Raw genomic sequence first — 228 nt, forward strand, 5'->3', positions numbered from 1 at the left:
ACATCAAGTCTGCCCCCCCCCCTCCCCGGACCCCTTCCAGTTTGCATATCGGTCCAACCGCTCTACTGATGATGCCATCACCACTGCCCTCCACTCAGCACTCACATCTGGACAAAAAATACTCATACGTCAGAATGCTGTTCATAGACTTCAGTTCAGCATTCAACACAATCATCCCTCAACAGCTCATTCACAAACTGGTCCAGCTGGGGCTCAACACTTCGCTGT

At 51.3% G+C, this 228-nt stretch overlaps 1 protein-coding gene across 1 annotated transcript in view; it reads right to left on the bottom strand.

Annotated features, from left to right (window-relative positions):
• Positions 1–228, bottom strand: part of LOC107697246 (solute carrier family 22 member 4-like) — a 21,003-nt gene that overhangs the window by 7,309 nt on the left and 13,466 nt on the right. The window lies entirely within an intron of this gene.

The sequence above is a fragment of the Sinocyclocheilus anshuiensis genome, unplaced genomic scaffold (assembly GCF_001515605.1).
Source record: "Sinocyclocheilus anshuiensis isolate Anshui unplaced genomic scaffold, SAMN03320099.WGS_v1.1 scaffold1786, whole genome shotgun sequence".
In the NCBI taxonomy this organism is placed as follows: domain Eukaryota; kingdom Metazoa; phylum Chordata; class Actinopteri; order Cypriniformes; family Cyprinidae; genus Sinocyclocheilus; species Sinocyclocheilus anshuiensis.